This window comes from Harmonia axyridis, chromosome 5 (genome assembly GCF_914767665.1).
Source record: "Harmonia axyridis chromosome 5, icHarAxyr1.1, whole genome shotgun sequence".
Classification (NCBI taxonomy): Eukaryota; Metazoa; Arthropoda; class Insecta; order Coleoptera; family Coccinellidae; genus Harmonia; species Harmonia axyridis.
This window is the reverse complement of record NC_059505.1, coordinates 7748182-7773933: the sequence shown is the minus strand read 5'-3', so window position 1 is coordinate 7773933 and position 25752 is coordinate 7748182. Positions and strand designations below refer to the sequence as shown.

Sequence of the window (25752 nt, the reverse complement as noted above, 5' to 3'; positions counted from 1 at the left end):
GTTCATAAACAATAATCTGGAAAGTAAAATGACAAATGACCAGACTAGTGGGGATCTCACCAAAATAAAAGTACGGTTGAGGATTGGTGACAGATATTTTATCGAAATTTGAAGAAATAGTTACCGCTTTTTGAGGTATTTGATATATGTATGTAGACTTGGTTAATCGATCGTCTAGATTTATGATTCGATTACCTGGCCTTTCGTCTTTTTCTCCGTGACTTTTTTGGATTTGTATTAATTAAACCCTTTCCAATTATTTACATCTATTTACAAAGCCACACTTATACAGTACAAACTCAGTATTGGGAAGATCTTGATTACGTCTTAATTACAAGTTTTTCACTCCGGTACTGAATTTCGTCTTTAACTCGTTTGTTGATTATTCGAAACGTCTTCGTTTATCACGTCTTCTTCGTACTTCAAGTTTTCGGTCGTCTCATCTCTATCTTGTCTTAATTTAGTCCGCGAACCGTCTTTTCGTCTTACGTCTTAAGTTGACCGACCGAACTTGACTCGTCTTCGGCTTAAGTTGAACTGTACCCGTCTTCGGCTCAATTTGAACGGAACTCTCTGCCGATTGGAACTTACCCCGTCTCGAATATCGACCTCCCTTCTTTCGGCTTGACCACACCGTTAGGGAGAGTACCATCCCCACGTCCAATAAGAATTTTGCCGTATAGCCCACAAAGATCTTCGCGGATTCCTGGAAATCGAATATTCTCGAAGGACTAGAACCTGATACACAGATGTGACACATCTGGTACGACCGTATTGTCTTCGAACTTTCACAACCTCCCAGTAAATCTCTTCAAGACATATCTTCGACACCTCGAAGAATAACACATCCTTTTTACCTTATATGTACAATAACAATTCGTTCCTTGTGAATTCATTGAAACTGTCATGCCCTCGAAACTTGAAGAAACTAATAGGTCTCCAAGCATCCGGTTGACCATCTCAATTATTTACAGGGAACAATAACTGGATCCTACATGTATACGGTGCGTCATCTTACCATCCTAAATAATCAAGGAGATTAGCATTTGACGTTGAATGCTACCCATTTCTAATGCATTCAGGTGTCTGATCCTTTGCGAGTGACGCATACTCCAAATGATGCAATTATGCATGCACGAACAGCATGATGGAAGACGTGGAGGAGGCATTCAACAATTCCTGAGCATCTTCCCCTTCGGCATCCACCTCCAAGACCGCCTCTCTGACTCACGCAGGTGGGTGCCATCCTACCTCAGTGTTAGACCCAACTATGTCGCTTCCAGCGTCTTATTGACCCACCGACGCTGGCATTTCGATGCGTCCCCGCTTGGGGTTCGGGCGCCAGCGTCGCGGCGCGAACGACGCCGAGCCTCAGTTAGCGCCAGCCGCGTGTGGGGATATGTCTTCGTTAGATTGTGCTGCGAAAGGGCCCGTGTTTTATTGGTAAGTTTCTACCTGATGGACGATTTATTGCTCTCGCTATGCGGGAGCGCTTTTTGAATTTTTTTTTTTTAATTTATGTTGGTGTATTTTTTGTGTTTTATATATGAATATTGATTAGAAATAGCGTTAATTGAATAGTTTGAAACTTTTTTTGACCGTACTGAATTTCAAATATATTTTTCAATTTTACTGAAGAAATAATATTTAATGTAAAAAATTTAGATCAACTTTTTCAAATTGTTTTTTATTATAGTTCTGTGGACTATATTATGTTAAACTTATTTTTAAGCGCTTGTTTTTCGAAGAGAGCGCTATATCATTTTGTCACGATTAAATTTTTTTCACGAAGTTATCCAGTCCGGTAGTCGTAAATAGGATAACTCTCGATTCTCGAATGGAAAAACCTATAAACTTGATATTTTCAGGGTAGGTTGGGATCTCTAGTGCCGCGGTTAAGTTTGTTAATAGGCAAAATTTGAAACTTGGGTAATGTGAATATAGTCGTTCGAAATTTGGTTGACCTAATTAATTCTGAACGGAAAATTTGATCGAAATGAAATTTAGTAAGAAAGAATATCTCAGCGTATTCGCTTGTAGGTGAAAAATAAAAATTTCAGTTTCATATTGAGTACTTTATCAATGAAACAATGAAAATCGATAAAAATTATATTTTTGTGACAACAGGTACGATTGGATTTAAATATAGCTCACCATTTCAAACTTTATTGCTGTTGATCAACGAATCATGAAAAATCCAAGCAGAATGTTGAAAAAAAAAAATTCTCGACTATGTAGGTTGAAATAAAAGAATACTGTATGTCAATTTGAAAAAGTATCATCTTTAATATATCGGCCCACATGAAAAACCAGAAAAAATGAAAAAAGAGGTAAATTTCATAATAGTGTATTCAAAGAAATATATTTAAGAATAATAAAAATTATTAATGAAATCACAGAGTATTGAATGTCAAAATTTCAAGACGATAACATGACCTTCAAATCATTTTTGCACTTTTCATCTGCCAGTTATAATATAATTCAATCGCGATTTTTTTGAGTTTTTCAAAAATTCTTTGAAACCATTTCGCATAAAAACTTTTACTTGAGAAGGTGTTTACAACGTATTCATCGTAAAGAATTTGCATATTCACTACATATTTCAACCGCCTGGATACAATCTTGAAATGACTAATTTTTTAATCTTACATTCGATTTCAATGAATCAGATACAAAATATTGTTTCAAGCGCCATTTTCAACAAGACGGCGTTCTACAGAAGCATAGAAACAATAGCAATTTTGCGAGGGAAGTTTCCTGGCTGTATTATTTCTTGTATAGCTCATTAAAATTAGCCGCCGAAATATTGTGATTAACACCTTCAGACATTTTTTTGGACCATGCGAAAGATAAGGTCTTTATGCTTGAAAATAGACTCAAGACCTTAAAGATGGATTTCGTGAAGTTATCTGTACTTAGTAATATCCCTAGGACATTGATAAAATAGACCAGATAATTTTATGACAATCGAAAGCTCCTTACTTGGTAACAGTCCGAAGTTGAAGGCTGAGGGTGGATACCAACATACCAGCTTGAGAAATTGATCATGAAAGTATGAGGCATTTGTAAATGCCCGAGAGATAATCGGCGAAAAATTTGTTGACAAGAATTTCATGATACATTGAAATCTAAATTTATTTATAACTCTATTAAATTAAATATCAGATTCATTGCTGTTCTCTGCTATAGATGATCTATTACCATTACATCGTGGGTTTCTCGGGCTGATTGAAATACTATATTGTTAAACGGGACAATAATAATTTTATTATCATTATATTACTTGCAAGAGTTTGAACGAAACCTTTCACATTGTCTTCACCGTTGCTTCTTTATATTCAATCTCGTCTTTCTTTATCATATTGACCGCCCAATCTTTTAGTATCAACGTCAATTCTTCTAAGCTTCTATCGAGGCTCCTATATGTTCATCATTTCATATTCTCGTTCACAGCAAAAATTAATAAATATTCCCAAAATGTATTTGTAACTGTATGCTGAATTTCTGGGAATTTTTCTTAGATTAACGCATTTATACTTTGGTCGACTGTGAACATTGCCAAAACGTGACATTTTGAAATTCATTTGAAATGATGTCGTTAAACTCAATCGTGTTGTCATAGTGATTGATAATTACCCTGAATGTAATTATCAGTGTAATGTGGACATGATTGGATGAAATTGTTTCATATGACACAAAATGACAATAATTGATTGGTTGTTAGAACTGTCAGAAACATTTCAAGGACCTATAGCCGCAAATGTGCGAATTGGTCATGAAAATGATAACCGTAGCTTTTAGAGATTCTTGGCTTGGCTTCAAGCTCCAAGCTATTTGACTTGAAGTTACTTGGCTTGAGCTTGACATGAAATCAACTCAAGTTCAATCTAGTAGTAGTTTTTCAATGTGAAGTCAAGTACTTAATGAATAAATACTTAATAAGTCAAGTACTTAATAAATAAATACTTGACTTTACATTGAAAAACTACTACTTGACTTGAAATTGAGTTGATTTCAAGTCAAACTCAAGCCAAGTAGCTTGAATATCAAATCAAGCCGTGAATCCCTAGTAGCTGTGGCGGCCATTTGGTTGTTATCGTCTTTCATCCTTAATGAAAAAAAATCCATTAATTTCTCTTGAAAGATATTTTTTTCAATATAATAACGAAACATCTTATTGGAAAACCCTTTATGTAGGCAGAACTAATTTAAAGTTGGGATATCGCAACCTCTCCTCTGGATTTACAATGGAAAACTCTGTACCTAATTAGGCCCCTCCTCAATTCTGAAAGTTTTATTTTCAGAGCAAACAGGTTACTTATTTGAGTCAACACATTTCACCTTCGTTAAATTATCTCTTCACATCCCTAACAACAGACGCACTCGTTTCGGACTAAACTTGAACAACAGAATTACTTTGGAGCATTGGGAAATGTAGCGTTTTCCTACACTGAAATAATTTCCCTGGATTTACATAGACGGGGTTTCGTTGCCATATTCTGACATGAAAATTTCCTTGGGGAGCAAAAAACTCACTTTATATCACTCCCCGATTTCGTTATATAGTTTTATTATCTCTTTTTTTGTGAAATTAGTTGCGTACCGTTCGTATGACATCGTCGACCAATTTTAATATGTCATTCTGAATAATGAACTCTCAGTTCATTATAGAAAGGATTTTAAGAAAATATTCACGTTAGGTTAATAAAAAACTTCTCTAGCCTGTTCGGAAATGGTTCAATATATACTGTGTCCGTAAAGTATCGAACAAATGCATTTTAGCTAAACAGACCATCTCAAGAAATAATCCTGAAACACGTCGATTCTTGATTTTAATTTACCGTAATTTAAAATAATAATCTAATATAGAGGGTGAATTACTTTCGAGTAATAACGTCACCGTATTTTTTTTTTTGGAACACCCCCATTTTGTCTCAATTTTCCGATAACTCTAGCCGAGCTGATTCCAAAAATGTATCACATGTTGATTCCAATTGGTACAGGCTGGACAAAAAAACAATAGTTTTGTGTGAGCTCATAAAGTAACGCGTAACATTCTTCATCAGTAAAATTAACAATATTATCAAAATTACTTATTGAATTAACGAGTTGTTCGTGGTCATTTTGAATTCTGAATTTTACAACATAGGGAAATCCATGATAAAATTTGAAAACATGTTCTTCCAATAAATAAGGACAAAAATTCATGACAATATATGGAAAAAACTCAGCCTCAACTTTATGGTTACCTGACCTACTTGTTAAAAATATTCACCGCGATGTCGGCAGCGCCTGAATGAAGCCTGGAATGTTAATATAAAGAAAATGCTGTGTGAAGAGAATGAACGCGCACAGAACTGAACTGCAAAAATATTCAAGTATGCAAATTTGAGCTGGGAATATTCGAAATATTCGAAATACGCTCACGAACATATCTGATCTAACGAAATATAGAACAAATTTTATCATGAACGCATTTTTCGGCTATTGATGACTTTACAGTCGAGGAGTCCTTCATTGGAGTCGTGTCTTCAATATGGTTATCTGATTCGGTCGACTCTAGTTAAATTCTTCGATAAAACATGAATTTGTAGTTTAGCTATTAGGTGTGCAACTTTGCTTCCACCGTTTCACAATAGACAGCTGTAGCGGTAAAGGGTAGTCGACATATACAGATCGAAGAAGTCATACAATAAGCTTAGGTATTTGTAAACATAACGCCATCGAAATAGTAGTCGATTTGTGTCTGCATCATAATGTTATTCTCGATCAAACCTGTCAGTTTACGAGTCAAATTCTCGTCATTTGCGGGAGGTTTTAATTTTCTACTTTAATATGAAGAAATCTGCAGCGGAGGTTCAAATACCTATGGTGAGGGCGATATTAGTAAAAGAACGTGCCGAGAGTGGTTTCAATGCTTCAAGAACGGTGATTTTGACTTTGAAGACCAGCATGGTGGTGAAAGAGAAAAGGTTTTCGAAGATGCAGAATTGGAGGCATTACTTGAGCAAGACTCGTGTCAAACGCAACAATAATTGGCAGGATCGTTGGGAGTGACGCAACAAGCCATTTCAAAATGCTTGAAATTCATGGGAATGATTCAGTAACAAGGAAATTGGGTGTCATACGAGTTGAGTTAAAATGATACGAATTTGCATGTTCAGGACTACTCCTTTATTCTATCATTCAAAATTAAATAAACTGTAGATGAAGAAACAAAATGATACCATCTTCACATGCACTCAAATATGTGAATAAAAGGAAGTATTACAGATAGACCAAAAAAGACCCTCTCATAACTAAGAAAGAAAAAAAGCTACATATTGTGAAGAAAACATCTAGGGTTTTTTGTCTTTTTCGTAGAAAGCGGACTATTTTCCAAGAGAATTGTTTAAGTTTTATCAGGTCATCTAGTTGCGGTCCGTTTTATTTTTCATTCCAGCTGTTCAATTATTCTGGTGTCCTAGTTGGGTTAGTGTAGAGTTAATTTCTTTCAGTCTTGCACTAGCTGGAGCTCGACAGATCCGGTCTCAGTAACATATATTTTATGTTTTTTGTTTGATCCTCTTGTACTTGAATCGAGTGATACAGAATACGTTGTTTTTCATTCTTATGAGGTTAGAGGTGTGAACTAAAGATACTATAATCGCTCATTTCAAGTCCTTGCATTGTCATTATAGTGAAAAAAGAATTTCATGAGTAACAATCTTAAGACAATATCTTGTTCTACCTTTGAGGCTTTTTCAAGAATGACTGATGCCAGAAGTTGTAGATAGCAATGAGATTATTGAAATATTTTGAGCTTTAGTTGAGCTTGTTTGATGATTTATATTTTATCTTTATAATAAAAAATCAACTAAAGTCAACAGAGAGGGCAATACACAGCTGAAAACCTTCAAGACATAAATTATTCTGATTACCGGGAATTTTAAATGAGACTTCCGAGATTTATTTTCAGAAACCCAAGTTATGATCTCCATTCCCACATTTCAGCCCCTCTTCAAACTGCAATCTCATGAATAATTCCTAATAATCCTGAATGTCTAAATAATTGAGGCCTACGAACTTTCAATAACTCGATAACGCCCAAAATAATGGTTTAACTAGACGTAGAATATAATAGTTCGGTACAGTTGAAGACAACTGAGTTTCTTCATACTGCTTTAAGTGCTTCTTGGAATTTAAAACATATCAAGAAGGTTTGGGGAGAATATTTTGAGGATGACTGTGAATATATTCATAATAACATCTTTTTTATTCAATGACTTATTTAAGAATTATACGCTCTTCCGATGTCAACGAGTCAATGAGTGCAAGGCGCGGATGAAAACATTACCAACAAAATACTACTCATCTCAGGGATACATAAATCAAACTCTCTTTTGAAAAACTCAAGTTAATATATTTTAATAGTTCATTACGATAATCTCAAGCGCAGAAGATCATGGGGATATCTCGGCCATGTTTCCAAGTCGACGACCAAATTGAATATTCACGGTTCTAAGGTCATGCTTTGTATTTGGTGGAACCAGCTTGGCGTTGTGTATTATGAGTTGTTAAAACCTACTAAAAAATCACAGGCGATCGTTATCGAACGCAATTAATGCATTTGAGCCGAGCTTTGAAACACAAACGGCCGCAATACAACGAGAGAAATTATAAAGTGATTTTAAATCATGACAATACTCGACCCCATGTAAAAAGTAAAAAATTGGATAGATTCGTAGATCACTTCAAAAGATGACCAGTTTTTCTAAAACAGGATTCGTACTCTGCCCGAAAGATGGGAGATAGTATAGAGTTCAGCGATGGACAATATTTTAACACATAAATGTATAACTAGTTTTTTTACAATAAAGCCTCGAATTTCGGAAAAAAACGGTGGAAGCAAAGTTGAACCCTCAAGTACAACTAAAGTTCTTTATCTCATTTTGCAAAGATACGATCTCCTGAAGTTACCAAATGGTGCATGACACCAATGAAAACCTTCATGGTGTAAAATATTTTCTCTATTTCTGTATCTTAATGAGTTCATTACAGTTCTAAAAAACAGTGCTGTAATGAACACATTACAGCATCGTTTTCAGATATATTTTTCGTTTTGTGGTTGTCTATGCTGACTTCCAATCCTATCAAATTTCAACAAACGTCAATAATTGTCAATATAATATAATTTGGGGATATAGAGAAATGATTTGCTACATATTCGCAAATTCTCATAATTCTGGTAGTGTTAAATCAATTTCGTCAGACATAATTCACGAATTTAATGTGTAATTGTAAATTATGTCTAAATTCGAAACATACGATTCATATCCAGATTCCGTAATCTGTCAATTTTCGTACCAGTCACACCAACAGCCAAGATACAATACAAAAGTCACTAGGATATATAATTTGAATTTTTCATTGAATTTCGACAATATTTCGCAAAACTTGACTGAAATAGAGAAAATATCGTCTAATACTCGTTGCAGAAGGCAATTTCAACACTCATGCGTTCCAAAACTCGCTCCTTCGTCGCTCGTTTTCGAATTTCGCATTCGTATTGGAATAGGAGCCCATTCTGCAACTAGTTTTAGAATATACTATTCTCTATTTCAGTATCGTAATGAGTTCATTACAGTTCTAAAAACAGTGCTGTAATGAACTCATTACAGCATCGTTTTCAGAAATATTTTTCGTTTTCTGGTTGTCTATACTGACTTCCAATCCTATCAAATTTCAACAAACGTCAAAAATTGTTGATATAATATAATTTGGATATAATGAAATGATGTGCAATATTATTCGCAAATTCTTTCAATTCTGGTGGTGTTAAATCGATTTCGTCAGACATAATTCACGAACTCAATGAGTAATTGTAAATTATTTCGAAATTCGAAACGTACGATTCATATTCAAATTCCGTAATCTGTCAATTTTCGTAACAGTCACACAAACTGCCAAGAGACAATACAAAAGTCACTTCGAAAACTCGCTCCTTCGTCGCTCGTTTACGAAGTTCGCATTCGTGTTGGAATAGGAGCCCATTCTGCAACTTGTGTTAGAATATACTAATCATGTCCAGGAATTATAAATCGTTTCAAATATATTGTGCATCAAATGGGGAAAGTCCAACTTTTCTCACGGGTGTGGAAAAGGACTTTCTCTACATGTTCCACACTATAATTTTCCTACAACTGCTATTGAAAGTAGCGTTTTCTTCATAGCTCACTCAATTTCAAAACAATATGCTGCTCATAATGTGAGAAATATTATTCCACACGGCACTTATCTCACACCTCGCTTGGTTGACCAATGAAATTGGGCTTTCGTGAAGTCTAGTCTATGGAAACACAATACATGAACAGATACTGTCAACGAAGGTCATTTTAAATTGAATTAGGTACATTATTTAAATTTGTGCAGTTGTAGGAAAAGTATAAAGTGCAACATGTGGAGAAAGTCCTTTTCTTACTCGTGAGGAAAGTTAAATTTTCCCCCCTAGTTACTTGATATACTATTTCCTACAACTGCACAAATTTAAATAATGTACCTAATTCAATTCAAAATGGCCTTCGTGGACAGTATCTGTTCATTTCTTGCATTTCCATAGAAAAGACTCCTCAAAAACAAAGTCGACAACCCAATTTCATTGGCCTACCAAGCAAGGTGAGGGCAGAGTGCCGTGTGGAAATAATATTTCTCACAGTATGAGCAATACATAGTTTTGAAATTGAGTAAGCTATGAAACATTTTGTAGGAAAATTTCTTTTCCAGAAACTCGAGTTGTTATCTTCATACCTCCATTTCGTTGAAGGTAATCTGTCTTCAAATTACTCTGTTATGAATATTAGGAAGTAATTGTAGATGGCACAATAATTAAGGCCGTCAAATTCCCGATAACCCGATAAAGTTCCTTCCATCCGAAATAATGGCTCAACTAGACGTGGAATAGTTCGTCGACAGCTGAGGTTCGTAATGGTGTCTTAAGTGCCTCGTGGAATCCAAACTAATTGTTCGAGGAATCAATTAGATTCCTGTCACCGGCAACCATAACGGAAGTTCACTAATAGCCGAATTTCCTCAGGAGGTTATATTTCTGCATTACTTGATTGGACGAAGGTGGCATTATCGACCGATAATCCTTGACCTGCTATCTTGGGATTAGGGCAAACGTACCGATTCCACACAAATTCAATACTCGTGAATGTTCAAACCTCCTGAAGGAACGATGAAGTTATATAAGTTTAACGTCGTAAAGTTGATAGAGAGAATGGAGTGACCATTCGAGACCTCGTCAAGGGAGGAGTTCGTACGTAGTTGAATTTCATGTGAGATCGTCTATGAGATTAAGGGCATCGGATGGAAGCACATGTGCCCGTTGGTTTTTTATGAGCTAGATGGAAGGGTTCGAAGGAACATCATATTCTTCTTTCAACGTGAAACGACATTATCAACGTAACTTGATAATGTTCGACTTATATTTAACAGATGTTACTTGCTCACAAATAATGAGAAACACGTGAAGTTAGGAACCTGCTTGTTTACTTTTGTACCATTTACACCCCTACAGATCTCTGAACTCAATATGGGAATAGCCAAGGGTGCAATACGCTCTATTAGTGTGATGTCACACACCGCCATTTTTGGTTCTCCGGTCATTGTTCGGAATCCAAACGAATAAATTGTCTTTCAAATTAGTACGGTGTCGGTGAAGGAATTGGCTTATTTTCATAAATAAGAGTATTTGAGGAACTATTTTAGTATTAATTGATAGACAGAAGGAACGAGGTTAATACCAGTAAGTTTGAATCCTGTATCATTCCCCAGATTTTGTGAAAAGCCGTGTTTATTAGTTGAACTTCAAGTTCGAACTTACTGGCATTAATCTCGTGCCTTCTGTCTATCAATTAATAGTAAAATCGTTCCTTAAATAATGTTATTCATCAAAATAAGCCAATTTTTTCAACGACAACGTACTAATTTGAATGACAATTTGTTTGTTTGGATTCCAAATACTAACAGGAGAACTAAAATGACGGTGTGTGACGTCATCACTAATAGATCGTATTCGCACAGCAATGAACGATCGCTAAGAAACTCCTGACTCCACGTCAGTGCCTACTCTTAAATTTTTTTTGGGACTGTGGTGACGCTATATCAACACGTAAATTATGCCCAAAGCTTGAAACTTCAATTTTATATCAGGTGTAGTAAAAAGATATCCATTATTATTTCAATAGATGGCTCTATTTATCTGTATCTAGTGTTGTATAAATCTGATCAGGTTCCACTAGATGGCTTGAGAAAAATGAGATTTCTTACTACAAAAACTTTGCCGATAGTTTTGTGATTGATTGACTCAGTTTAGTTTGAGCGTGCGTCAAAAATAGACACTAGCAGAGATAAAATACGCTATATTCTACAGCAAAAAAACCAACCTATTTTTGAAGCGATTGTTGACTGGTGATGAATGACAAAGTCAAGTGAAAACGGTCGTGGTCAAAACACGGTGAGCCGTCGGAAATGATCGCAAAGCTAGGATTGATGGCCAGGAAGGTTTTGGTGTGTGTTTGGTGGGATTGGCAAGAAATTATCTACTATGAGCTGCTCCCCTATGCTACAACTGTTAATTCGGAACTGTACAGGGTGGGCAAATTTCGATGTTTTAGCACTACAACTTTTGAACCAGAGGAGATAGACAAAATCTGATACCCACTTCTCGATATCTTTTTCTGAGAAACTAAAAAGGGTAGTATTAATTTTTGGCCACCTTCTTTTGTTTTCGAGTTATAAGCAAAAATTGGAAAAATGGCGATATCGAAAAACATTTATATCTCCGCTAATACTAATGATAGAGCTCTGAAATTAAAACATTATACAGGCACTTTTTTACGTAGAATCCAGTGGCGTGCTCGTATTTCCAAAAGGGTTTTTAATTACGAAGCTATGACCCAAAGTTATGTTTTTTTAAATGGGAACACTATATTTTTGTGCCATTTTCTGAAAGCTTAATTTTTCCTGATTTCAAAAATATATAACATCGTATGGTTTGGTTCAATATGAATAATAGAAAATGGTCAAAAACCTTCTTTTACTTAAGAGTCTCAATATTTCTATGGTTTCAACTGTTGATGAGCCTTCCTATAACAAGAGCAGTGTCCTTCCGTCAATCTGATTATTTCTATGCTTTTCACTTATTTCTACAAAATTCGAATCTATATTTATTTTATACAAATAGTTTCGAAAAGATAAACGAACTTGGAAAAAGTTTCCTAGGTAGCTTGAACACAGTTTCATTCAAATATTCATCTATTGAAATATCGAGAAGAGGTGTCGACTGTGCATTGTGCAATTGTTGTCATTATTAGGTTAAATATTATTTCTTGTTTGTCCCTTCGTAATTAAAATGTTGAGTTCAATCAGATATGCATTGTTTCATATGCTGTTTAAAATGGATTGGTACTTGTGCGTATTGATTCTGGAGACCTATGTAAATAATCTCCTGATACATGCATCTCAATACAACTCTTTCGATTGAAAAATTCGATCTTGTTGTTTCTCCGTTATTTCCAAATCAATTTTTAGATAAAAAATTTATAAAACATATCTAGATTCGAATTTTGTAGAAATAAGTGAAAAGCATAGAAATAATCAGATTGACGGAAGGACACTGCTCTTGTTATAGAAAGCTCAATTTTTCTGTGCTCATCAACAGTTGAAACCATAGAAATATTGAGACTCTTAGGTGAAAAGAGGTTTTTGGCCATTTTCTATTATTTATATTGATCCGAATCATACGATGTTATATATTTTTGAAATCAGGAAAAATTAAGCTTTCAGAAAATGGCACAAAAATCTAGTGTTCCCATTTAAAAAAACATAACTTTGGGTCATAGCTTCGTAATTAAAAACCCTTTTAGAAATACGAGCACGCCACTGGATTCTACGTAAAAAAGTGCCTGTATAATGTTTTAATTTCAGAGCTCTATCATCAGTATTAGCGGAGATATAACTGTTTTTCGATTTCGCCATTTTTCCAATTTTCGCTTATAACTCGAAAACAAAAGAAGGTGGCCAAAAACGAAAACTACCCTTTTTAGTTTCTCAGAAAAAGAGATCGAGAAGTGGGTATCAGATTTTGTCTATCTCCTCTGGTTCAAAAGTTGTAGTGCTAAAACATCGAAATTTGCCCACCCTGTACTGTTCGCTTCAACAGAGGCTTGTGAGAATCGATTGTCTTAATTTTTTGCCTATAGGGACGTGGGCTTCTATGAGAGAGAAAGAATGATATTACCCTCAAAATGGCAACGAGTTATTGAACAAAATAGCGCATCATATTTGACTTAAATCGTATTATTCTAACTATGGTGATCAATACCTAGTTTTTCATACAAAAATATTGGATTTCTTGTTACTACACCTTATATACACACGAAAAACTTTCGATTTTATCTTTGTAACAGATAGATATATTGCTTCTGCAATATTCTTCATGAATTGTTTCATGGTTCTGAACTGATTATCAAATCGAATTAGCATGAAGCTTGAAATTGTGATTTCATTTCCTATTTCTTTACTCGAATTTCAACCCTGTCGGTTTTGTAGTCTTGGAAATATGGAGTGATTTTTTTTTCAGAAATTCTTCTTGATCTTTCCATAGTTTCGGTGACACGGGCAACATGAAGTTCTGTATAAAATTCGTAATAGGTTAGTTTCAAATTACCGGGAAAACAAATTTTTGGGCCATATTCACGGAACCCCTAGTCAGACTTGGCCCATTAATTAACTCAACTATGTGCTTTCGAGTCTACCTTGAAAGTGTCTAGGATATAAGTCTTTCCATTCGAAAGTTACTATTGAAACAGAAAAGTTACAGTTAGTTTGAGTACCTATAGGTCATCATTCAGTCCTGTCTGAAGTAACAGACATAATAACGAGCATTCAGAAACAAAAGTGACGGAATGTAACAGGGAAAGTAAACTGAACTTTCAAAAATTGTATTTTTCAATTATTCATTTTCAGACCTACTTGGGCACCCGAAATTTGAAATTCAACCAAGAATTTATTTCAATATTTACATCTATTGTAAAAATCCCAAATACAATCATTACAATATATTTCATATGAAACAGTAGAATTATTTAAATTTCAGCCACAGCTCAATTCCATAAAACATCATAAATCTCAGAGCAAACAAAGCGTAATGATATTCAAAATACATAATAAATGATTTTTGCGGTTGACGTACCTACTCTGCACTGAAAATTATTTATAATTAGGACACTTATTATGTGAATGGAAAGTAATAGGTTGGAAACTATTTTTTGAATTCAGAAGAATGGAATAATAAAAACTAATCAATTGAACTGTGAGATTAGGATAGTCGGGATCTTTTGCTAGCTACTCAATTGCGCCCTTGAGGACCACATAAGTGTATGTACGTATATATGTGGTCTACAAGAGAGCAGTTAGCGCATTAATGAACACGCACTCAAAAGCTCATCCTTTTCACATATTTTTTTCATATGAACCTTGAATTATCTACGATTTCGATTACTCAATATTCATGAAATTGTTCATGAAGCTCGAAATAATTATGTTATATCTCAACTCAGTGTGTCTGTTGTCACTGAAATATTATGTTTTTTCGCGATATAATTTCAGAAATTTTCATGGTTCTGATGGAGATTTCAATTCGAAATATTAACACTAAGTTGGAAATTGTTAATCTAAATATACACACAAAATATGTTTGAAACTGTTGTCCCGGAAATATAGAGTATTTCTGTTTCAACGTTATTCTTGAATTCTCTATGAGTTTGATGATGTGATCAACTTGACTTTTTGCACGTAGGTTGAAATTATTATTTGTATGAATAGCAACTCCGCCTTTTTTGTGGTCACGGAAATATTGGGTAATTTGTTTTCGATATGCTTGTTGAATTGTATTTGGTTTCTTAGTCACGCGATCAACATGAAATTCCAGAAGAAACCTGAAATAATTATTTGATATCTAATAACAGATTTTCATCTTGATTGAATTTGTTGTCTTGAAATTAACTGGGAAACAAATTTTTGAAGGTTCATATTCACGGATTTCCTAGTCGGACAATGCCTAACTTAATTGCGACCTTCGATTTCTGACCCCCCTAAAAATTTTCAAGATTATAGATCTTATCGTTTTGAAGTTATCAATTTCTAGCCTAAATAAAGGATGTTTTTTTTTTGGAGCTATAGAACTTTAAATTGCAATAAAACAACGATGGATTATTCGATTGACATAAATTTTATTTATCCGCAAGATAATCTTGTGGCATTACATTTTAAATATGATTTCTGATATATGATCGCCACGGCTTGCTCGGATGTAGTCCAATCTGGACGTCCAATTTTCGATATCTTTTTCCAACATTTGTGGCCGTATATCGGCAATAACACGGCGAATGTTGTCTTCCAAATGGTCAAGGGTTTGTGGCTTATCCGCATAGACCAATGACTTTACATAGCCCCACAGAAAGTAGTCTAGAGGTGTTAAATCACAAGATCTTGGAGGACAATTCACAGGTCCAAAACGTGAAATTAGGCGGTCACCAAACGTGTCTTTCAATGAATCGATTGTGACACGAGCTGTGTGACATGTTGCGCCGTCTTGTTGAAACAACAGCTCCTGGACATCATGGTTGTTCAATTTAGGAATGGAAAAGTTAGTAATTATTTTCGAAATAAAATTGCACTATTTGCAAGCTTTGTTCAGGCGTGAGTCTATTCATGATGAATTGCGAAACCAAACTGAGAATAAATCACTTGACAGCTGTTAAATCGGTCGCCATCTTGAACAGTAATGCCAACTTAAAGTTATATACCTTGAAAAGAAAAACACCCTATATTTATGAATTTGACCATAAGTTGGCCATCAGTAAGTCGAACCTTATCATTTGAAAGTTATTTCTGTTCAAAATTCGAAAACTGCAGACATCGCCAAGAATAAAGGGTCACCCTAAACGAATTCTTGAAATCAAAAACAATTCCAATGAATGAATACGTTCAATATAACTCACACTCTACATAATATGTCGAATTGAATGGTTATAAAGCTGCCTTTAGCTAAGTATCCACAAATTTATGGATCTGTTAAGTTTTATTTCGACGAGTCTTAAGCTTATAATTCGTGATGGTAATCACACTTTTTATTGGGAACGTTAATTTGACTTAGTCGCCCAGCCAGCTCTAATGAAAACATTATCGTGCGTTATCCTAAACGTATGAAAAGTTTTTTAAAAAGATTTCAATAGTGGAAAAAGTCTTCATTCGTCGCCTTCAAGGTTTTCGTATTGATTTCTGAAATTTCATGTAATTCCTTCTCTTGTAATAACATCACATTTCTTTAGAATACTGTCGCTGAAAGAATATTATGCTGCGACTAATGACAGAGTGGGATTTAGCGACCTATATTGGAATGGGGGACAATTAGCATAATAATCTCATTTACTCCTTCTTAATCAGGAAGTGGGTGCGTTATTGTATGCATGAAGGCAAAAGTGGTGAAAGGGGTACCGACTGTAATGACATTATGGTGACAAATTATAGATATAAATTACATTATGAATATATTATCGTTTTACAAGATCAAATTAGCAGACAGAGGCTTTTTCTGTGGAAAAATTATTACCATGTTATGCAAACACATATTGAATTTTACAAGTCGTTTTCATTTTGTATTATAATTCAGGATATGAGAAAATATTGGCAGCTATTCCCTGAATCAGACCTACATCGACTATGACTTCTCGTTGGTGAAGTCAGAATTTCAATTTTTCATTTATTTCATCTTGTGAAAGTTATTTAATTTTAAACAGTGCTCCATTATGCGAGCCTATGTTTTTTTCGATTGTCACACGAAGAAAATGAATATATCTTAATTTTGCATTTCAATCGAAATTTCAAGTTATAAATTGCTACAATTGTTACACAAAAGTCAAGGGGAATTTACCATATCAATCTGGAGCAAGTGCGTGTGAACGCGGCTTCGAACTGAACCGAAACCAGAGAAAACGATAAAAGTTAGGGTTCTTTTCCAATTATCGCCTTGTTGTGCACTGGTAGAAGGTGGGGTCTGAGCTTTAAACCAAGTTTGAGAGGAGAAACTCGTTGACAACAGACAAGTTGAAGAAATTGCGTGGATAATGGGTCTCCATAACGTTTGATTCTGGATTAAAACTCAAAGATTATAGGATAGCAACCACCGAATATTTCTGTTTTTTTTCCTTTTCACAATATATCAAATATAAACAGAGTTACATGAATGGTTGGCCATAGCCCAGTGCTGAATGCAGGCCATCCAGAAAAGTAGCTTGTATATCCTAAAACTATTTTTTTCAGAGATACAGGAAAATTCATGAAAATTGGCCCAAATTTCTTATATCCGTAATTTGGACAGCAGTCTGATTTTGTTTAAATTGTGTAGGTTTGTTCATTTCATACGGCCCTTCTGAACGTTTCATGTAATTTCAATATTTCCAGGGCGGTACTCAAATTAATGAGGTTTGCCCTTTAGACTTCAAAATCTATGTTTTTTATTCACGTTTTGGGAGAATGTTGTTATTACCATGAAAAATAAATAACCCAGTGTAATGCATTCATTTTTCAATCCAAATTGGACAGTTTCTTCAAGAGTAGCAAACAAAATTCATGTTCTATGTAATTTTTTCAAAATACGATCCTATTTGTATTTCTTTCGTGATAATATTTGATGTAATAAGATGAGATTTTGGATGTTAGAGCTTTCTGTTCAACTTTTTTTTCATTCTAAAATCCTCAGTACCCAGTGAGTGTTTATGGACTCCCCATAAAATATTAATTAAAAGTATATATTCCTAAACCGTGAATTCGTTTGAAACTAGGAATTAAATAACAAAATGATGTGACCATCTAGGTTCATTTTGTGAGAAATTTAAACCTCCCGTTTTTTAAAAATGTTACAGAAAAATGAATTCTTTTGTTTACTGCGCTTTCGAAGAGGGTGAACCATTCGAATTGAAAATTGAATTCATTACACTGAGCTAAGGTAAGGTTTTTTCAATGGCAATAATGATATTCCTTCAAAACGTCTGAAAGAAAAATTTCATTAATCTGAGTAATGCCCTGTAAACAATAGAATTAAAAGAAGCGTTTGGAAGTTCTTTATAAAATGAACAGAGCCACAAAATTCAAACGAAATCGGATTGCTGATATCCAAGTTATGAATATCAGAAATTTAGACCAATTTTCATGAACAGTCTTAGGATACATAACAAGCCTCTTTTTTGAAAGACCTGATCAACTGCATTCATCACGTACTAGTTGATAGCCAACTAATCATGCAACACACCTTATAAATAATAAAATCATTACGAATAAAAATATATATAAAAAAACTATAAAGATAATTTGGAGTCGATGATGGATATCACCTCCTGAATAGAACTGAAAAACTGTATTTTTGAGAGTTTTTTTGAGATATTCACTTTTTTCATGAATAACTCTATTGTTATTATAATAGTTCCTCATTTTCATAATCAACATCCTTCAAATTAATCAGATTCAAATATTCAGTTCACGGGACCGCGTAGGTTCATTACCCTCTTACGAATCGACATGATTTATCAACTGTTGAATATAATTATCCCTCTAGTTCTCCCCCTTCGTGTGGGAAGCTCAAGATGTAGTCGGAAGTGGTGTCAGGAAGGATGTAACCTTTGTGAAATAATCAATGTGCGTCAACTAGTAGATGAAAGAAAGAGAGAATGAACTTTATCGATTTTAATTAAAAGGCTATCGACGAAAGTTTTCTGCTGTTGAATAAACAATTGTGATATATATTCATTTTATGAATGGAAAAAATTGAAATTGAAAGTCATTCTGAATATAGAAAATGTCCAAATAGTCGTAGTGTTGGTAATTCGGCCTCAAATGTGTTTTTATTTCAAATTATTTGATACCTATATGTCAACTTCAATTGACATAATATCAAAATCAAACAAAAGAAAAATAAATCATTCAAATCTGTGCAACTGGTGTAAATCGTATATAAATTCAATGAATGAACTAACATGAAGACAGACGAACATTTCGGAATATTTGTATTGCTCGATACAATTTTTCCTCATCAATATTTTATAATTAGAAAAACTTTCAACTTGTATATTCATTTCACTAACTAGCAGTTGAGCACACGGTAGGTGAAATAAAAGAAGCTTTATTTCTCTGGTACGGATTTACAAATAAAGCAATCTCAACAGTTAGTTATAGATCTCTTCTCTTACTCTTCTGTGAAATGGGTAAACAAATCGACATTTACAATTGAAATAACAATTTTATCTTTCGGCTGATGTTGACTCTAACCAATTATTGATAATTTCGAATTACAAATGATAAATGTCAAATTAATCTCCTTGGTGAAGATGATTTCATATATATGTCTTTATATAAGATTGCTCTCAACGAGTAGACTCATTTGACTTCTATAATTTATAGCATTTTTGTTGATATGGGCTTTATACTTCTGTTGAGTCAGACGATAATTGACAAGGAGGGTTATGCTACATGTTATCAGGGTGTTAAATTTTGGTCATTCTTTTCTTATTCTTTCTTTTCTTTTTGATTTGTTATAGAATTATTCACAAAAATGGCATATCCGTATTCCAGCAGCAGCATGTAAATCAGCTTGTGCATTATGCAGGCTATTTTCACATTAATATCCAAGTGAGTGAACTGACATTTCGAGCTAGTGTGAACGCTGCTGTATTTTATCTTGTGAGTGCTCTGCAGCTGAGCTTATTCCCCAGGTATTCGTAGAGCTTATAGTGTTGTTGTTTTATTCGAAATATGGGAAATTGATGTTGATTATATCATTGAATATTATAAGCTTGGTTTTTGTTAACTTTGGTTGTAGATATTTGCCCAGTTTGCATCTAAGTCTGTAAGTTGTTGCAAATTCTCCTTTCATTGAAATGGTGTGTTGTTATAAGTAATGAGATGTTTCATCGACATAACAATACATATTTGCTGATTTATGTGCTATTTGAATAGCAAAGGAGAAATAATTCCGTTTGAAATCATACGTTATACCTATCTAAACTATTCCATTCCATTTATTCGAAATAGCATCTGAGTTTTTTCCTTGATAATAAAAATCTTGTAACAGTAGGAATTTTATTTGGTAAAGTAAGAGCAACAAATAGTTTCGAAATTCAGTAAGCTATGGAATATAGTGTACTTTTTCATAGCAGTTGTAGCAAAAATATTCAAGCGATCATAATGATAAACATGTTACCATGTTCCTTCATTATTACAGGTAAATCACATATTTCATCCAGTGCTACTTCAATTTTAGTTGTTGATTTCTAATTCGAAGATCAACATTTATTTCATTTGCCATTATGTTACATAACTCATAATATTTCTCTCAATATTGGCAGGAGAAAACGCTGCCAAGTTAGCACCCTAAGCATATTTCACTTCGAACGATGTTGACTTGAATTAACTGCAATCCCCTTAATACCCGATGAATTATAGCATTGTTGGCGATCACTTTATCGGAAGGTGCTCCAAAATTATGGCCATATTACGAAAGAATAATTAAACCTTATAAATCGTGTCACAAAAACTTTAATTCGCCGAGATTAGCTTGCACGCTTAGCTTGTATTCTCAGGAGGAAACGTTTACTTCTCATTGTTGAAACTTTCTCAGACTATAAATTAATTTCTTCTATAGTTATTACTGAAAATGAATATTTCATTATGAATGTATTATGACAAGAATTGGATATTTGAGATTTCAATGAAAAAAATTGATGTTTCAAAATGAAAATATAGTTTATTATCTTCATTGTCCGAAACACTCAAAACGACAACTTCTCATTTCGATAATAAACGTTGAGGAGGAAAATAAGTCACATATTTGGGACCTAAATCTAAAAACTTAAAAGAATCAGGTCAGGTTTGATCTCGAATACCATGGTGCAGTACGTCAATGGGTAAAATCGGAATTAGGGTTCCGTGAATATGACCCTTTGTAAATTAGTTTTATTGATGAATTTCAGACGGTCCCTCTGATAGAGCTGAAAGATAGATAGATGTAAAATGAAAATTTCAAGACTCATTATAAACCTTATGTCAATTGCGAGTTGAGAACCAGAAGGAATTTCAACAGAATATCATTAAAAACATCAAATATTCAGATAAAAATATATTCAACTGGCCGATTCGATACTCTGAACTATGTATTCTTGGAAACAACATCTACACATTACGTTTCAACGAAAAGAAAAAGGAATTGAACTGCAACAAACTTTGGTACCCATTCATTTCCCCTCTGGCGGTCCATAAATGGACCATCATATAAGTGGGAGGACAGCACTATACGATGGTCGATTATTTTTTTCACAAAATAAGATATTTATCTCTTTTGTAATGGATTTTGTAGGTTTTTCTACGAATATTTTGAAAATATATCAGTGCTTAGTACAAAGTACGTTATCAAATTTTTTGCGAGAAACGAAAAGTTAACAATTTTTTTCATTCTCAAATTGAAAATATTCACTTTCTAGAATGTAGATTAGTGTTTAAGGAATTTGGTGAGACCCTCATAAAAATCGGTGATTTGTGAGAAGAAATATCTATTATTTCGTTTCGAACTGAAAAGACACAAGGTAGTATTCTCTCTTGAGGAAGTGAAAACACCAAGTTGATGAATCAATACTCTGAATTTCCTTCGTTTTACCTACAAAAAAGCTTTTTTTTATATACTCGGCCATTATTTATACTCAAGCTGACAGTGGAGCCGCAAGAGTGCAATTGAGATCCTCCATCCCCTAAAAATATTCTGATGAAACTATCTTCCTGCAGAATAAATGGCACAAAAAATCCAGTGTTACCGCAGGAATAAACTTCCGTATTTCCAACGAACCAAAACTCGTCTCATCGGAACCATCAATTCATAAACTGAAATTCTCAAAGACTCGACTTGAATGAAGAACGAAAGCATGAATAATTCCCTCAGAATCTATTTCCATTATGTGGAAACGGTTTCCATTTGGCAGAAATTGATTGAAAGGCTCTTCGGATTCGCATTCATCCTGCCATCTTTGATCCGTATGCATTGCTGACAGAACGTAAGAAAGGATCATCGGAAACTCTTACCCATTGCGCTTTTCTTGAGGTTTTCGGAGTTCTTACTTCCATATATATTTTTCCATGCTGAAGCGATTCGATGAAGAATGATTCCGAACAGGGCGAGATGAAAACCTGCACAGGTTTTTCATTTCGAAGTTCTTCCTGGGTTTCATTTGCATGAATTACTTCGTTTCTATTCAAAAGAGTTTTGATTGTGTGTTCGATCTGAAGAAATGTTTTGAAATTCCTATACGCATGAACATTGTGAGTAATCACATATCAAGACTGGTAACTGTTAACTGATACCATTTGAAAGAAATATTCTGGAAATTTAATCTCAGTTTGTTGTGAAATGTTGAATTAACCTTTGGTCTCTGAAGACATCATTATCGATACGTCTTCGCTGACATCTTCTGAAAGAACTATGCTTATGCTTCACGATCCTAAAGATAGAATTCGTTATCGAGGACATACAGTCGCAAACGAAGGAATTTGTCTTCTCATGAAAAGGATATTGTCTTTTTCTTGTTTCATCTTAGACCATTTCACACATTGAAGTATACCATATTCAACTTTTTTCAAATCTGTAATTCAATGTGCTCCCGCAATGAATTGTCTCTTTTGATTTCCTCATCTGATTTATTCTTCAATCCACTAAACATTTTGAGGGTATTGGGGGATCTTACCATATAGCAGCCTGTTGAATGACAATAATATATTGAAAACCACATTCTAGCTGGAACATTTTTAAATATTTTTTTCAATTTTCGTCAACAATTTTTTAGTAAGTACTTATCAAAAACGTTTCGCTATCTAGCTATCACCAGCACCTCCTTTGAAGATTCCTTATTCACGTTTTCATAGTTAAGTAGTACCATATAGTACTCTTCAATGCTATCAAGTTGCCTTGATATTTTAGACGAGATCTAAGACATGTCGACGGCTCATTGTTTATTAGAATTATTCACACGCAAAATGGCACTTCTACATTTAGGTGTAGAAAATGATAGTGAAATGAAATAAACGTGTAGATACCAAACTCCAGAATCAATTTTCATCCCATATGAGAGTTGAAAGATTATTACAATATGGTGGTTGAGTGCTGTAATAGGCTTCATTAGATTACAATCTGAATCTAAAATTCAGAGATTGGTTATTCTTGAAAATCACCCTTTATATTCGACTACATACCATACAGCCTGCTAAATGACAGTGATATATTGAAAACAACATTCTAGCTGGATTATTTATAATTTGTTTTTATATTTTCGTCAACATTTCCTTAGTAAGTCCTTCTAAAGAAGGTTTCGCTATCTAGCTATCGCCAGCACTTCGTTTGCTGATTTCTTATTAAGGTTCTCACAATGAAGTAGTACCATAAAGTACTCTTCAGCACTATCAAGTTGCCTTGATATTTGAAAAGAGACCTAAGACATGTCCCCCGCACATTGTATATTTGAATTATTTGCAGGAAAATTGGAACTTCTTCATTGAGATGCAGAAAATGAGAGTGAAATGAAATTAACGGATATATACCAAACTCTACAATCAATTTGCTTCGAGTATGCGAGTTGGTGGATTATTACAATATGGTAGTTGAGTGCTGAAATGGGCTTTTCGCATTTACTCCATTAGATTACAATCTAAATCTTAAATTCAGAGATTGGTTATTCTTGATGAATCACCCTTTATATTCGACTACATACCATGTGACAGCCTGTTAAATAACAATGATATATTGACCACCACATTCTAGCTGGATTATTTATAATTTGTTTTTATATTTTCATCAACATTTCCTTAGTTGGTATTTCTCAAAAAAGTTTCGCTATCTAGCTATCGCCAGCACCTCCTTTGCTGATTTCTCATTTACGTTTTCACATTAAAGTAGTACTCTTCAGCGCTATCATGTTGCCTTGGTATTTGGGACGAGACCTAAGAAATGTCGACGGCTTATTTTTTATTTGAATTATTTACATGCAAATTGGCACTTTTTCATTTAGGTGTAGAAAATGATAGTGAAATGAAATTAATGTGTAGATACCAAACTCCAGAATCAATTTTCATCGAATGTGCTAGTTGGAAGATTATTACAATATGGTAGTTGAGTGCTGTGATGAGCTTTGCGCATTTACTCCATTAGATCACGATCTGAATCTTTAATATGGAGATTGGTCAGTTCTAATGAATCACCCTTTATTTTCGACTACAATTATTTCTGAAAAAAATGTTTGTCGTAACTAGGTACTGTGTTATCATATTAGGTCATATTGTATGCCTTATATATTTATTTATTTTATGCCTTGAAAAAGAAACAAACTGTTTCGAAACGTCGGCATTGTTACAAATTAAACAATAGAATAAAATCGTCTCCAATATTCCCAATATTTTTTCATTTATTAAACTACAATGGATAAATATTTATATCCATTTCGCAGTCATTGTATAACATCAAATGGAATAATGTTTCATCTACAATGATAATTTAGTTAATTTTATAATAAAAGTGCTGAAGGCGTTGATATTCTTCCACAAGTTTAAAACCAACCATAAAGCTGAGAGAATTTGAAAAAACGAGTATTAAAATGAGCCTTCTGTTCGAAAATTAGACATTATTTCCTGTTATTCACTGACTTTATATTTAAATTAATGGAATATTCCTATGAATATCGTTTGGTGATTTTTGGATTGAAAAATTTCGGTTGGAGCCGCCATTGTTTTCTGTATCGCAAATTTGATAGATTCATGACAGAAAATACCAACATATAAAATGAAATATAATCATGATATTCGTGGAACTGAAACATTCCCACACGATTTTGTACTACAAAGTGTAGCAGAATGAACGGATTTATCGATCATAGTTCCTCCTCCTCGTAAATTCTCATTCAATTCGCATTTACGGGATAAACTTTTTTTTTAGACGTTTCGAATATCCTCTCGACTGATTTAAGGTGCTATTAAAAATATTTCAGGATCTTCAAGATCCCATCTTCGGTCTACCTCCGCCTCCAACTCTGCGCTTATCTCTTAGCATTCGAGGCGGGCGAGAGCACCTCACGCGTCTTCTCAAAGGAACTTTAATGATTAAATTCTGAGAGAGGGCGAACTCTTGGACCATTAACCACTTGTAGATGACCATAAATTCTACGACCGAGTGATACGCCCACTATTTCATTGTAGCGGCACTAACAACTTGGGAACATTTGCCATTTCTGTTTGCTAGTCCATTCGGGACCAGAAGCATTATCTCCTGGTTTTCCTACAGGAACACCCATTGTTCACGCTTACTGTTAGATTGAATCAGATTTGGTTTTGCTGTTTGTGTTTAGGTTCTCCGATTGTTAGTGCTGTTTACTTTGGATCTTCGTGGTGTGTTTTCTGCTCCTATTTTTAAGCATGGGTCTTATCTTACAGCTCCAGTTTGTGTTTCAATTACTGTGCTCTTGTGAGAGTACCCTTGCGTTTTATTCAATTCGTATTCCAACTTGTGGAGGAGTGTTTTTTTTGGAAACTGCAGAACTTGTTGAATGCTATTATAGTTCGGCGGTGAATATAAAAAAGACATTTGATATTTAGTCTTTTTTCAGGGTATTGTTTAGAATGTTTGGC

General features: G+C 34.2%; 1 protein-coding gene across 1 annotated transcript in view; it reads left to right on the top strand.

Annotated features, from left to right (window-relative positions):
* Positions 1 to 1304: 1304 nt before the first annotated feature.
* LOC123680430 (leucine-rich repeat-containing protein 15-like) overlaps positions 1305 to 25752 on the top strand; it is a 150396-nt gene continuing 125948 nt past the window's right edge. Inside the window, exon 1 of the mRNA XM_045618327.1 lies at positions 1305 to 1443. The gene's annotated coding sequence lies outside the window, so the exon portion shown is untranslated. The remainder of the gene's footprint in view (positions 1444 to 25752) is intronic.